General features: G+C 44.2%; 1 protein-coding gene across 1 annotated transcript in view; it reads left to right on the top strand.

Moving 5' to 3' along the window:
- Nucleotides 1-12,330, top strand: part of TPT1 (tumor protein, translationally-controlled 1) — a 302,395-nt gene that overhangs the window by 6,650 nt on the left and 283,415 nt on the right. The window lies entirely within an intron of this gene.

The raw sequence follows: 12,330 nt of genomic DNA, 5'->3' as shown, positions 1-12,330 counted from the left end.
TGAAATGCAAAAACTCAAAAACACCTTATCAGGCTATGGCCAAGAAGCAGCTGCCTTGCAGGCCTAGAGCAAGTGGATGCAAAATGGAAAGCAGCTGGCTTTTTCAAGAGTTATTCAGTGTTGTGCTTCTGTGTTAAGAAATTATTCCAAGGTCAGATTGAAGGATTTGTCTCAAATGAGGTCAAAGAATGGTATCAAGCATAACAAACACATGTTTCTTCTTAAATCTTAACCCAGTTGCTTGTCAACTGGCAAAAGTGACAAGTAGTGGTGCTGCAAACTTGTAATTTTAGAAGAAGCCATTGTTACACGGAGCACGCGGCTGCTCTCCAGCATAAGGCAGAATTGTGCAAGACCAAACCAGACAGCTTCCTGATGTCAGGCATATCATACCTGACAGTGGTCAGGGAAATAGCTTTGTGTGAGAGTGTGAACCTAGAGCAGTTGAGCATGGCCTGCTTTATAATGTTCCTTCAAAAGTGGGATCCTTTCCACCCTCCAAAGATATGTTTGAAAGCTGACATGTGCAGGAAGTAGCCATGCAACTGACTGTTTGCTGTGTTGTGTATCAAGAATGTAATAAGACTACTTATGCTATGTATTTTTGTGACTTCATACCTAGTCTTGCATGTATGTTAGTTCAGTAGTAAGATTTCATCACCCTTGAAGTGTTAGTTCTCTCCAAATGAGCTTGACTGGAACTTTGCACTTCCCAGCTTCCATTCTGGTTCAACTTTTTGAGGCTCCTTCTGTACCATTTCTCACCCCCACCCCCAGCTTATTCCCACAAACTGGAGCTACATAACAATCTTGCATGCAGGGAGCTACGCCTCATTCTTTTTTTTTGGAGCAAACGAGTGACCTAGGTGTGTTCAAATGGGTGTTGTGTAAACTTGTATCTATGAAGTATGAACATTTTCTGACTTACTGCTGCTCAGGAGACATCAATAATTACCCTATCACTGTCTACAGTTGATAACCCAGGGGCTTATTCTGTGGCTGGATAAGCATAGGTGGGTGCTGTGTTTGCTGAAAACGTAGCTTTTTTTTACTACTATTATCTCTTGGGCTGCCAGCAGTGTAGCATGAGATAAAGGACAAGGTCCTGTGAAGTGACTTGGTTTTTCTTTTTCATTGTTCAGTTAGGCTAATCTTGCAGTGAGTCCTAGACAGGACTGAGTATTTACTAAGTAAAAACAGAACAGAGTCTTAGTTAAAAAAATTCAGCTAATGTAGGGTCTGTTATTGATAAAAGATGGTGGTTATTCCTATGAACATTATTCAGAGGGTTGTACAAATGCCAATTCCTGATAAACACTGTAGCATCTACTGTGACACCAAAAGTTAACTGTCCTCTTTCATTCCTACACCCTTGCTAAAACTGAATGCATCATTCCAAAATTTCCCCTCTGCATTGTTTTGTTTTTGCTAGAATGTTGTAGTCAGTGCAAATGCTATATCTTGCTTAAAACAATTTTGTCTTGAAAAGCTATGTTGGCAACCTTCAGTCTCGAAAGACTGGTATCACGCTCTGAATGGTGGTTCTGGCACAGTGTCTAGTGTGGCTGAAAAGGCTGATTCAGGAGTGAAAAATCCCTTCCACACTGAGAGCAAGTATAGCGTGTCCCTGGTCTGTCTCCCTAGCTTTGGGGCTTCCTTCTTTGCCTCACTCTGTTGGCAAAGTGTCTCTTCAGACTGAGAAAGGCCATGCTGCACAGCCTGCCTCCAAGCAGGCCGCTCAGAGGCCAGGGTTTCCCATCTGTTGAGGTTCATTCTTAAGGCTTTCAGATCCCTCCTGCAGATACCCTTGTAGCGCAGCTGTGGTCTATCTGTAGGGCGCTTTCCCTGCACAAGTTCTCCATAGAGGAGATCCTTAGGGATCGGCCATCATCCATTCTCATGACATGACCAAGCCAATGCAGACATCTGTTTCAGCAGTGTATACAGCCCATTCCAGGACTGTGTTTGGAACTTTGTCCTGCCAGGTGATACTGAGGATGCATCGGAGGCAGCGCATGTGGAAAGCCTTCAGCTTCTCCTGTTGTGAGCAGGACTCGCTGCAGTACAGAAGTGTACTCAAGACGCAAGCTCTGTAGACCTGGATCTTGGTATGTTCTGTCAGCTTCTTGTTATACCAGACTCTCTTTGTGAGTCTGGAAAACGTAGCTGCTTTACGGATGCGTTTGTTTAGCTCGGTATCGAGAGAGAGTGTCGGAGATCGTTGAACCAAGGTACACAAAGTCATGGACAACCTCCAGCTCATGCGCAGAGATTGTAATGCAGGGAGGTGAGTCCACATCCTGAACCATGACCTGTGTTTTCTTCAGGCTGATTGTCAGTCCAAAGTCTTGGCAGGCCTTGCTAAAACAGTTCATGAACTGCTGGAGATCTTTGGCAGAGTGGGTGGTGACAGCTGCATCGTCAGCAAAGAGGAAGTCATGCAGACATTTCAGCTGGACTTTGGACTTTGCTCTCAGTTTGGAGAGGTTGAAGAACTTTCTGTCTGATCTGGTCAGGAGTTAGATGCCTTCTGTTGCAGTTCCAAAGGCCTGCTTCAGCAGGACAGTGAAGAAAATCCCAAACAAGGTTGGCGCAAGAACACAGCCCTGCTTCACTCCGCTTTGGATGTCAAAGGGGTCTGATGTGAAGCCATCAAAGACTACAGTGCCCTTCATGTCCTCGTGGATAGACCTGATGATGCTGAGGAGCCTGGGTGGACATCCAGTCTTGGGGAGAATCTTGAGGCCGGTCCTGCTGACCAGGTCGAAAGCCTTCGTGAGATCTATGAAGGCTATAAAGAGTGGCTGTCATTGTTCTCTGCATTTCTCCTACAGCTGTCTAAGGGAGAATACCATATCAGTGGTGGACCTGTTGGCTCGGAATCCACAATGCAATTCTGGATAGACGCTCTCTGCAAGTACCTGGAGTCTCTTCAGTGCAACTCGGGCAAACAGCTTTCCTACAACACTAAAGAGAGATGCAGCAGTAGTTATTGCAGTCACCCCTGTCTCCTTTGTTTTTGAACAGCATGGCGATGTTTGCATCCCTCATGTCCTGTGGTACTCCACCTTCTCTCCAGCAGAGGATTTCATGCAGCTCAGTGGCGATGATCTCTTTGCAGCACTTTAGGACTTCAGCAGGGATGCTGTCTTTCCAGGTGCCTTGCCAGAGGCGAGGGAGTCCAGGGCCACGTGAAGTTCTTCTAGGGTTGGTTCACTGTCAAGCTTCTCCAACACAGGCAGGCACTTGATGTTGTTCAGTGCATTTTCTTGGGAATATAGCTCAGAGTTGTGCTGCACCCAGCATTCCATCTGTTGCGCTGGGTCCTGGATGACCTCACCTGTGGCAGACTTCAGAGGGGCAGTTTTCTTCTGTGTTGGACCTAGGGCCAGTCTGCCGTCTTGTTGGTCTTCTTGCCAAATATGGACAAGGCAGTGTTGTAAATGGCATTTTTGAAATGTTCCCATTTGTTGGATGCATCTGCATCGGCCGGGTCTGGAAGAGATTCCTCAAGCACTTGTGCAAATTCCTCCACTTTTCCCTGGCCCCTGGTCTTGCTGATGTCAATGCAAGGTCTTCCTTCCTTTTTCATGTGATACAGTCACTTAGTTAACAGTTTCACTCTGCTGCACACCAGGGAGTGGTCAGTGTCGCAGGCAGCAGCACCCTGATAATTGCGTGTGCTCTTGATGCTGGGATGGCTGGAGCGTCTGGTAAGAATCAGGTTGAGCTGGTGCCAGTGCTTTGATCTTGGGTGTCTCCAAGAGACTATGTTGGGGCTTCGTGTTGAAGGTGTTGCTGACGCGGAGACCGTGATGACGGCAAAGCTCTAGCAGGCGCTGGCCATTTTCATTCATCCTCCCAGTGCCGAACTGCCCTAAGCAAGCGGGCCATGAACTGTGATCAGCACCAACTCTAGCATTGAAATAGCTGAGGATGAACAATGGCTCTTTTTCATGGTGGAAGTGACATCATCAGGCAAATTAAAATAAATAAGTATAAATAATTAAAGTAAAACAAATAAATAAGCAGAAGCCAGCCCTGTTCGTCCAAGTGAATTTCCCTTGTAGCCTGCCTGCAATAACACCCCACCTCCAAAATCAGTAAGGTTTTCAGCCCTACCTCAATTTAAGAACTTCTGTTTAAACCAGATCACTGTCAGGAGCCACCTGGCTTTGCAAGTCTCAAAAAGGTTCACCTTATCAGCTGAAGCATCTGTTTAGATCCTTTTTGAAGTCTGCCTTCTGGAGCACTTGTTTAGCTGCAGGTGCATAGGATCAGGACCATTCTGGTAGCCTTGCACTCTCCTTCACCTGATCTTCCACACCACCCAAGGCATGTTTGCTTACTCAAGTAAATGTGACCATGAGGCTTAGTTTTGCTTTCTATAGGGCTCAATACATTCATCTGCTTGGAGGGAGAGACTTCCTTCTCAGGTGTTTTTGGGGGCTGCTTTCATTGGATCAGGACCTTTCTGGTGTCATTGGATTCCTCTCAACCTGCTCTTTCCGATGGACTAAGGTATGTTTGCCTACTCACAAGTAAGCACACGTTACAGCGCACTTTCACTTTCCATACAGATCCATGCATTTTTTGTTCTCCGGGTTTTTGGCTGTAACTTTTGAAAGAAGGGAGATGTTTCACTCTGGTTTTTTGCATTGCATTCCACTCAAAATTCTGCATCCAACGGTATATAATATGATGGGGTTACCCCTAACTACCGTGATTTTAGCATGTCACCCCCCAGTGTGCTTCACCCCCTCCTGTGCACATCACCCGATGTGGCCCGCACCCCCTAGCGACGCCACTGATACAAGCAATTATGAAACAAGCATCAGTCCTGACATCCGCTGTCCATAGTCAGGAAAAAGAGAACTTAGCCACTACAGCAGCTTTCCAGAGCCATCCACGTCGTATGTGACTTCATCAAAAACTCATCTGTTATTTTCCTATGCCTTATAGCAGTGGTTCTCAAACATTTTAGCACTGGGACCCACATTTTAGAATGCTAATCTGTAGGGACTCGCCAGAAGTGACAAGTGACATCAAGCAGGAAAATTTTTAACACTTCCCCATACAACAAAATCAAGTAAGTAAATTAAAAGTTTACAATAAGTAAAAATTTATTTAAAATAAAGCACCTTCATAACCTTCCCAAGCAGTTGCTGATCTGTTTTTAAAAATTCCCCAAGCATTGCAAAGGCTGCAACATTCTATCCACACTTACCCAGGAGTAAGTCCCATTTATATTGTTAAAAGCATATACATAGTAGCCTGTTAAAAGTATAGATCTGTAACATTTCCCCAAATGCAGTCAAGTACCATGGTAGCAACAAGTCTAACATATTAACAATGAAACATACATTGAAATTAATGGGGCACCACCCACCAACTGGGTCCTGAAACACTGGCTTATAGGATCCAGGTTTTAATTGGCCTTCTCTGCCCAGTGTTTCTCAGCTAGTGGTAATCATACCACCAGTGGTATCCCCAGCCATCTGGCAGCAAGGCTAGCAATGCAACATGACAAGCAGCAGTTGGAGGCTTGGCCTGATGGGCAGAGCTCCAGCGTTTGCTTTTCATGCATTCAAACAGTCCCTCTGTCCATCCTGAGCCTCTTGGTTGCATTGTGTCTGGCCTCCCAATCTGGAAGTACCTGGTGATGGCCTCATTGCCAGTTAATTTTGCTGATATTTCCAAAAGGTGAATCATGTAAAGTAGGGGTCAAACATCGAGAAATGCTGCCCTAACTCATATTTGCAGATTGTAGCTAATTTATAATTAACTTTTCTCCCTATCTCTTTCCACATTTGTGGCCAGCTAAGGAGACATGTATGCACTTTGTATATTACACCCTTTTGCTACAGAAAATTTATTTTGCTGCTTGGTTCCGGCTGCTGCAGGTGTCCTCATGTTGAGTTGCTATGCATTGTACACTGATGACTCTCATGTGGATGTGCTACCACTTTGCTCTCCATTTCCTTAAATAGAACTCAGTTCCCAAGGTAACAAAGACTATCGTTTAAAATCTGTTCACTTAAATGTTTTTTAAAATGCATATACCTTGTCTTTTCCCCAAAAGTACACAATGCAGGGACTGTTAATGTATAAAAAAACTAACACAGAAAATAAAAAAATCACAGCTAAAGCAGCAGCACTCAAAGATAGACCATGTGGCTTCTATCTTCCTCTCTAAAATGAGTTTGTAAAACTGTTTTTCCCTACTGCTAAATAAATAAGAAGGGAAAGAGCTCTGAAGTTTGGATGTCATCACAGAAAAACTGTGCCCTCGATACGCTATCCTAGTTGTAGAAGTCAAAACTATTTTGGTACCAGAAGAAGTGCTCAGAGCAGGGACCTTGATTAGTAACTTTGCTGCTGCATTCTGGTTCTGCTATAGTTTCTGAATGCTTCCTAAGCACAGTGCCATGTAAAGTGTACTGAAATCATCCAATCTGGACATTACCAACATGTGAATGATGGGTCCAAGATCTTTTCCAGGAGAAGGAAAGATGTCCTGGGCTGCAGACACTGAGTCTCCAGGAGCTGTGTTGCCTGGGGAGCTGAGGGAATTAGCTGGAGGAGGGGCCTGCTGCTGACCCTGCCCATCTGCTTCACCTGCCAGGTACCTTTAAAGCCCTGGGCTTGCACCGAGGCTCTTAACTTGTGGATTGTAGCCTGGGATTTGCCCACTCGACCAGACACCAGATTACAGCAGAGGACTCCGGATCGAACCTGGAATGACCCTAAAATCACAGCAAAGAGACTATAGTTTACGGCAGCCAGCATGCATTTGAAGATCAAGCTGTACACAACAGAAAGCTCTGTGGACTGCTTTTGACTATCCTGATAATGACCACCAGTCAACTAAATTCGTTGCCTCCTCTTTGTTGCCTCCCCACCACATCTCCCAATTTGGCTTATTTCTGGGAGTTTTAGTGAACCCTTTTTATTCTAATCCTAATTACTTACTGATAAGGAACCTGTTGGCAGCTTTGTGGTTTTTGTTTTAACTCCTATGGGATAGCTCATTAGTTTTTAGTGACAAAGCAGGAGGTTCTGTCCCTCCCAAGTTATTTCTGTGCTGTTGGAGACCTTCTTGGCATTTTTAATACAAACTACTCTGTTCCTGTGGAGTTCCTGTTTACCTTCAAGGTTCCAATGATTTTGGATTGTAATCATGGGCAGAACCCCACAGTAAGGGAGTCTCTTGTGTCAGGGCTTTTATTCTACTCTAGTATTTTTATCCTGGTGAAATTTGAAGGACTGGAGCTTAAAGGACTGGAATTATCATCTTGTAGCTCTGTGGCCTTAGCTGGGAACACTTGAAATGGTTCTCACAAGACAACCATATAAAAAGCTGGCCTTCTCTCCTCCTATATTAGATCTCCCTCAAGGGAGAAAAAGTAAACGGATAAAAATTACATCTTACTTGTCTGTAAAAGAAGAAGTGAGGAAGGCTGTGGATGATAGTTATACTAGTCTTTTTGATTGGACTGTAAGTTATGTAAGGAAAGGTCTTGATGCTGACTTGAAAGACTGGGAAGAAACTGAATTACATGCAACAGATCTTGCATCTGAAATTGCCCATGCTGAACATTCAGTGGGTCCAATTAATGGAAATTGTAGGCTCCTTCGGTCTGGTTCTGAAGCCAGTATGCCTGAAGATTTGGGAAGTTCTTCCAATCATTACAGTGAGGAAAGAATCCCTAAGGGGACTTTAAATGTATCCTGTGAATCAGGACTTAGAGAGGAAAATATCTTCACCCCAGTTATATATTCCAGCCCAGATCATAGAGATAGTTCTTTACACCAGGAAAATGTGGATAGTACATTGGCAAAATACTTGGCTATCATAATTACAGAATTGGATTTAGTTAAGGATTATCTGAAGGAAAACCATGGACTGTTAAGCACTCCAGTAGAGCTTTATAAGAGTAAAGAGAGCTCTACATTTAGGAAGGAAAACAATATCAGAAGTGAAATAGAAGCAAAAGAAAATAAAACAAATTTTGGTCCTAAGAATGGAGACGAAAGTAAAGAATTTAGTAAGAAACTACCAAAGAGGAAGAAAGTTCTAGGAAAAAAAGTAAAAACATTAAATTCCCTAGGAAGGGTTCAAATTTAACCAAACAACAGAAGCAATTTAATTTTAAAAGAGTGTTTAATCTGATGGAGGCACCTCATAAAAAGGACTCTTGTTGAGACATTAGTCTCTTTATTAAGAGTCCTTTATTCTCAATAAAGAGTCCTCAATAAAGGACTCCCGCCGGCCGCAGCCTCGCAGCGCCTGGCACCCGAGGCGGGGACAGCAGTGCCCGCGCCGCCGCCCCCATACCTATTCAAAGTACCGTGCTTGGGTGGCCAATAGGAACGCTTCGCTACCGAGCATGCGCAGTGGCGGCGGCTGAAGCTCAGCATCTGCAAGGAAGGGGCAGCCTTCCCATTTGACAGCAAAGCAAAATGAGTCGATCGTGGAGCCCTTAGTCTATAGACCAGAGTAGACTAAGGGGTCCGCGATCGACTCATTTTGCCTTGCGATGAGCACCCCTGAATTAAAGGCTGAGTTTGATCTGGAAGAACTGAAACTTTTCAACTCCTATAAAGCCCTGCCTCTGCACGCACAAGAGGAAACAATTCATTTTTCTCTATGCGATGCTCTTTTTTACTATAAGAACATAGATAAAAATGTGAGACCTCAGGTGCAGGTTAATGATATAACCACTGACCAAACAAAAGAGTATATTAAGAAAGCCCCTATGACTAGTGAGGAATGGCTACAAAGAAGATACCTGGATCCTGAAGAACTGAGTCAAAATGCCCCCACGTCATCATCCCAACTGATAGCACCGAAACAAGAGTACTTTGATCCCAAAAGGAACTGGGTGTGCTCTTCTGGATAAGGATGGGAAGCTGAACTGTATTATGGAGATAGAATGACAGAGATTACATCAAGATGCCCTCACTGTTAAATCCATCTCTCCAGTACCCAATAGTTGCCTTGGGGTTAAACGAAAGATTTTGACTGAGGCATCTGAGAAATTTAAAATAGTCTCATGCAGTGCTTTTTTTGTAAAAGAAAAGGTGCAGGAACTCACAACTTGTTAATCTTTTATTTATTTATTTATTTATAAACCATTTTTTATTGGAGAAATAAAATATTTTTTATGTGCTTCCCCCCTAAAGATGAACTTACTTCTGAGTAGACATGCATAGGATTGGGCTGTCAATCTCCATATCCCCTTCCCCCTAGCTACTTTTTCTACACTTGGGGAAAAATACTGTACAGGTGCACTTGTAGCGTGTAGTATGTAGTGTGGCACTACTTTGAGGAGAGGAAGCAGTGAATGGATTCCAAAAAATGGCTTACATGAGTTCCATGTAGTAAAATTACTCTAAGCAACTGTGGGAGTAAGAACAAAAAAGGAATTCTTACACGAGAGGGGTCCTTAGGTGCACATAGAAACAGCTACTTTTGCAAACAAGCGATTAAATATGGTTTAATTCAGGTATCAGAATACTCTGTGTCTTTGGGAAGGCACTTGGCATGCAATTGTATGTTCTCTGCTGCCCTGAGCAGCTGCTGTGCATTGCTGGAGAGGAGCTGCAAACACTGGCTGTCGGAGGGCATGCTTGTGGGGGAAGGATGAGGAGGATCTCTGGCAAGGCTGGACAGCACGTTGTACACACGTAGAATCCCTTTTCACCTGCCCTTAGCATGTGAAAATGGGTGCAGATATATATCTCTGGATTAAGAGCCAGGATTAAGAGCCCAATCCTAGGTATGTCTACTCTGAAGTAAGTCTCCTTCTAGTCAATGGAGCTTACTCCCAGGAAAGTGCCTAGGATTGCAGCCTAAGAGTCCAATCCTATGCATGTCTACTCAGAAGTCCACTTTAGTGAATGGGGCTTACTGTGGATAGGATGGCAGCCTCAGGGCCCAATCCTGTGCCTGTTTCTTCAGAAGTCAGTCCCACTAGAGTCAATGGGGCTTCCTCCCAGGAAAGTGTGGAGAGGACTGCAGCCTCAGAGCCAAAGCCTATGGCTATCTCCTCAGAAGTCAGTCCCAGTAGAGGCAGTGGGGCTTCCTCCCAGGAAAGTGTGGAGAAGACTGAAGCCTCAGAGCCCTTCCTCTGCCTGTCTACTCAGGCTGCAAGGCTATGACACTTTCCCAGGAGTAAACCCCTTTGAACACAATGGAACTTACTTCTGAGTAGACATGCATAGGCTTGGGCTCTCAGGCTGCAAGGCTATGCACCCTTTCCCAGGAGCAAGCCCCATTGAGCACAATGAGACTTACTTCTGAGTAGATCTGCCTAGGCTCGTGCTGCAGATTGGCACGGAGGCTGCACCAGCCAGCTTCCTTCTCCTCCTCCTCTGCCAAGCCAGTACCTGAGTGTTCCATGGGTACCGCAGCCCGTCTCCCTGGCTGGCTGACTGTCCATCCTCCTCCTCCTCGGCATCAGCGTGTGTCCCCCCGTGCCCTCCACCGGCTTGGAAGCTGCGCAGGGAAGCGGAGCGCGGGGGGAGGGGAGGTGGGCTGGCTCAGGTGAGAGCTTGGGGATGGGGCAGGAGGGGGTCGTTGTGCGGTCAGGCAGGGGCCAGGCGCCTGCCCACCCTGCACCCCCCAGCACCTACCCAGTGAAGGCCTCTGTTTTGCTCCCCCCCCGGAATGCCTCCGAAGGGGAGGGGCCCCTGCAAAAAGGTGCTGGAACTCCGCCCCCCCCCCCGCGTTCCATTAGAAAAAAAACCCTGGTCTCATGGAATATAGCAGGATGGGCCTCTAAGCAAAATGATGTTAAGGGAGGTCTATAAAATATAGGCAATCCTCCCTACCTAAAATATATATTGCCATACCTCCCTTAGGAGAAATATATGAATGCGTATGGCAATGGCCTCTTTACTGCATTTATAGATCTAAAATCTGCTTTCAATTCTATCCCAAGAGACAATTTATGGTTAAAGTTGTCTCAAACATGTACAGACAAGAGACTCCTCTATCTCATTATGCGTCTCTACCAGGGCAACACACTTAGAGCAAGATGTGGGATAGAAAGGAATTTGACCAAATCCATTTCTGCCACCAGAGGAGTCTGTCAAGGATGCATACTAGCCCCCACGTTATTCAATCTTTATCTAAACTATTTGAATGAGTGTTGCCTTGCATCAGATTTCCATACACCTAAGTTGGGAGATACTAAATGCCCATTATTATTGTATGCAGATGCTGCTGCTTTGTTGTCATTATCTGAAATTAGTGTCAGAACAACCTGCTGACCATAAATAACAGTAAAACAAAAATTTTGGTCTTTCACCGGCATGGAGTTTTTAAAAAGTGGATAATTAATGGCCAGTGTTTCAACCAAGTTAAACACTTTAGATATTTGGGAATTACATTTCAACATAATCTCTCGTGGGTTGCCCATAGGAAGTTCGCTATACAGGCAGCTCAGAATTCTACCAAGGCAATCATCTGTACCTTTTTTACTAAAAGAGCTCAATTTATACCCGCTGCAATTCAAGTCTTTAAGGCCAAGGTTCTCTCTCAACTTTTATATGGTATCCAGTTTGGATTCTGGGATTTCATTTAAGTATTGAAAGTGTTCTTACTACATTTTTAAGATCTATTCTTAGTCTACCAAGATGTGTCCCGGCAGCAGGATTACGACTTGAGGCAGGTATTTCATCATGAGAGTGTATTGCCTGGCTATATGCATTTAGGTATTGGATAAAAGTGTTATATGCTGATGCTTCGGTAGGATATTTATATGCATTACAGAATGATGTTTACACCAGCTCCTGGTTGAAAACTTTCTCTGTCAAATTGCATTTTCTGGACCTGTTTCGGGATTCTATCTATGGTTTTGAGTTTAACACACTTAAGTCCATTATGGAAATACAGATTAAAGATATTGATTTTCAGCATGCCATGTCAAGCGCCTGCAAGACTTGCTCACCACTGCATTTTGGTTTGAACTTTGAATTTAATCAAAGTGCTAGATATCTGGACAATTTAACTATCCCAAAATATCAGCAAATGTTTTCAAGAGCTAGATTTAATTGTCTTCCATCTGCAGTCTTGGAAGGACGCTATAATAATGTGCCATATGAAAATAGATTATGTCCCTGTAATAATATGGAAATAGAGACCTTGGAACATGTTCTTTTTGTATGTAATTTTTACAGGGATGAGCATACAAGATATATTAACCCTATTATGTACAATCTCCCAGGTAGGACTTACGTGGTATTTAAAATATATCTTAGCTGATAAGAATCTAAGTCCATAATCGAATCAGTGGCCAAGTTTCTTTTTTTCAGCACAAAGAA

Source organism: Tiliqua scincoides, chromosome 3 (assembly GCF_035046505.1).
Source record: "Tiliqua scincoides isolate rTilSci1 chromosome 3, rTilSci1.hap2, whole genome shotgun sequence".
NCBI lineage: Eukaryota > Metazoa > Chordata > Lepidosauria > Squamata > Scincidae > Tiliqua > Tiliqua scincoides.
This window is presented reverse-complemented; position numbering and strand designations above follow the sequence as displayed.